Source organism: Oryx dammah, unplaced genomic scaffold, assembly GCF_014754425.2.
Source record: "Oryx dammah isolate SB20612 unplaced genomic scaffold, SCBI_Odam_1.1 HiC_scaffold_26, whole genome shotgun sequence".
Taxonomy (NCBI): Eukaryota; Metazoa; Chordata; class Mammalia; order Artiodactyla; family Bovidae; genus Oryx; species Oryx dammah.
Genome location: NW_024070210.1, coordinates 92,061,076 through 92,064,947, shown reverse-complemented (window position 1 = coordinate 92,064,947; position 3,872 = coordinate 92,061,076).

Here is a 3,872-nt window from a genome sequence, read left to right as displayed (position 1 = left end):
CAATACCTTGGAATAACCTATACCAGAAAAAATGTGGAAAAGGATATTTATTTATACATACATACATACATATATATGTATGACTTCCTCTGGTGGCTCAGACAGTAAAGAATCTGCCTGCAATGCAGAAGACTCAAGTTCAATCCCCTGGAGAAAGGAATGGCTACTTACTCCAGTATTCTTGCCTGGGAGAATTCCACAGACAGAGGAGCCTGGCAAGCTAAAGTCCATGGTGTTGCAAAGAGTTGGACATGACTGAGCAAATAACACACACATACATATTTATCTATATAAAAGTCACTTTGTTGTACACCTAAAACACTGTAAATGAACTATATTTCAATAAAAAAGAAAAAATTACCTCTAACTTAATGTATTATGAAATTCAAACAAAATTTTATTTATTGAGAATTATTTAAGATTCAACTTGAAAATAGATTCCTGTGAAAATATAACAGATTTTAAAATTTTTTCTAAAGCAATATTGATAGAAACAGTCTAGTCTCCATCTAGATTAGGTAATTTAAAAGACTTTTTAATCTTTAATTTTCATCTTTATGTGAATTTGCATTTTTATGTTAAATGTAAAGCCCATGTCAAAGTTTTTCCAATTTTAGGCATGCACTTAAATTTTTTTCACAACTATACTTAAAAATTTCATGGTAACAAAAAGCATGAAATCTTTTCTGCCATCTAACACACACTGATACACAGAAGAAAGCTATTATATTAAAAATTCCAGAAGTTTAATTAAGAGGCTGATTATTCACAGCCAATAGTAAAGAACATCATTCTTTCAGTGTAATATACTTCAATATGCATTCAATTCATTTCAGTCGCTCAGTCGTGTCCGACTCTTTGCGACCCCATGAATCGCAGCACGCCAGGCCTCCCTGTCCATCACCAACTCCCAGAGTTCACTCAAACTCACGTCCATCGAGTCGGTGATGCCATCCAGCCATCTCATCCTCTGTCGTCCCCTTCTCCTCCTGCCCCCAATCCCTCCCAGCATCAGAGTCTTTTCCAATGAGTCAACTCTTCGCATGAGGTGGCCAAAGTACTGGAGTTTCAGCTTTAGCATCATTCCTTCCAAAGAAATCCCAGGGCTGATCTCCTTTAGAATGGACTGGTTGGATCTCCTTGCAGTCCAAGGGACTCTCAAGACTTCTCCAACACCACAGTTCAAAAGCATCAATTCTTCGGCGCTCAGCTTTCTTCACAGTCCAACTTTCACATCCATACATGACCACTGGAAAAACCATAGCCTTGACTAGACGGACCTTTGTTGGCAAAGTAATATCTCTGCTTTTGAATATGCTATCTAAGTTGGTCATAACTTTCCTTCCAAGGAGTAAGCATCTCTTAATTTCATGGCTGCAATCACCATCTGCAGTGATTTTGGAGCCCCCCAAAAATAAAGTCTGACACTATTTCCACTGTTTCCCCATCTATTTGCCATGAAGTGATGGGAACAGATGACATGATCTTCGTTTTCTGAATGCTGAGCTTTAAGCCAACTTTTTCACTCTCCTCTTTCACTTTCATCAAGAGGCTTTTTAGTTCCTCTTTACTTTCTGCCATAAGGGTGGTGTCATCTGCATGTCATCTGCATATCATCAATATGCATTACCAGTACATTAAAATTTTGGTTTTTTGGTAAGCTAAAGAAAAACGACTTTAAAAATTTAGGTCTCTAAATTGCTTTCCTTTAAATCAAGTACAGTGTTGCTTTCAGAGGCCCTATGCATAGCCTCACTGGAAAAAACTGCATAATTAGAAAACTAACAGATGAGAAAACAAGGATAATTATCTATCTTTCCCTTTTGGTGTAAGACCACTCTCTGACTGGGTTCCAGGCCCATTTGATTAAATAAATTTAGATTTGTTAAATTAGAAACCACAGTTATAACTTGAAAAAATATTTATTTTAAGAATAAACGTGCTTAAATACCATCTTTGTGATCTCACTGGATACATTATTCTAGAGTCCAAATGACTCTATGATAGAACTGACAATGGCACTTTTGTCTAAAGGTCTTTAACTGCTCTTCCAGCACTAACCCATTAATTCTCACACTTTCTCTGTGAGACAGTCATATATTTAGCTTAATTTTCCACATGAAAAAGTCAAATCTCCAGAAATGAATTTCCTAAAAAATCATACATGCAATGCAAAAAGATGAAACTGAGCTCAAAACCCAGAAACTCAACTGAATAAGCAGGAAGTGTTTCAAACACTAATACACACAGAATGATTTTACAAGATGGCCGAGTAGAAGGACCTACACACATCTTCTCCTGAAAGAATTCCAAATTGCAACTAGCTGCTGAACAATCATTGGCAGGAGAATGTTCGATCCCACCATTCATACAGATACCTCTGTACAAGGGCAGAGCAGAAGCCCCAACAAGATGGTAGGAGGGGTGAAATCACGTTTAGAATCAAACCCCATACCCACTAGAAACGCTCGGAGGGCTCAGTGCACACCAAGAACCAGGGACCCCACAGGAGACTAAGCCAGACCTGACTCTGAGTGTTCGGGCGTCTTCTGCAGAAGCATGGGCCAGCAGTGGCCTGCTGCGGGGACGGGGCTCTGGGAGCGGCAGACTTGCGAGGCATGGTGTGAGACATAAGTCCTCTTGGAGGAGGTGGCCATTAGCTCCACCGTAGAGCTGCTGAGCAGATGACCCACAAACTGGAGAACAATTATGCCAAACAAGTTTTCGCACTGTAGCAAAAGTTCTAGGGCCCGCAACAGATTTGCCAACCTGGAAATCCAGCAAAGGGGCTGAGAACCCCCCAGGGAACTTGACGTTGAAGGCCAGTGGGATATGATTACAGAATTTCCATAGGACTGGGGAAACAGACACTTGGAGGGCACAAACAAAACCTTGTGCATACCAGGACCTGGAAGAAAGGAACAGTGACCCCACAAGAGACTGAGCCAGACTTGCCTACGAGTGTCGAGGAGTCTCCAGTGGAGGTGTGGGTCGGCAGTGGCCTGCTGTCGGCTTGGGGCACTGAATAAAACTGTCCTGGGAGCTGCAGCATGCTGGCTTAAGGCCTTTTGAAGGCGGTCCCTATTACAGCCATTATCCCACTATAGTTTGGCCTCAGGATAAAATACAGGGAGGGAACACAGCCCAGCCCATCAGCAGAAAATTCAGCTCAGTTTAGTTGTTCAGTTGTGTCAGACTCTTTACGACTCCATGGGCTGCAGCACTCCAGGCTTCCCTGTCCATCACCAACACCCAAAACTTACTCAAACTCATGTCCATTGAGTTGGTGATATCATCCAACCATCTCAACCTCTCTCGCCCCCTTCTCCTCTTGCCCTCAATCTTTCCCAGCATCAAGTTCTTATCCGATGAGTCAGTTCTTTTCATTAGGTGGCCAAAGTATTGGAGCTTCAGCATCAGTCCTTCCAATAACTATTCTGGACTGATTTCCTTTAGGATAAACTGGTTGGATCTCCTTGCAGTCCAAGGGACTCTCAAGAGTCTTCTCCAACACCATCATTCAAAGCATCAATTCTTTGGCTCTCAGCTTTCTTTATGGTCCATCTCTCACATCCATACCTGACTACTGGAAAAACCATAGATGGACCTTTGTCAGTTAAGTAATGTCTCTACTTTTTGATACGCTGTCTAGGTTTATCATAGTTTTTCTTCCAAGGAGCAAGTGTCTTTTAATTTCATGGTTGCAGTCATGATCTGCATGGAGCCCAAGAAAATAAAGTCTGTCATTGTTTCCCCATCTATTTGTCTGAAGTGATGGGACCAGATGCCATGATCTTAGTTTTTGAATGTTGAGTTTTAAGCCAGCTTTTTCACTCTCCTCTTTCAATTCCATCAAGAGGCTCTTTAGTTCC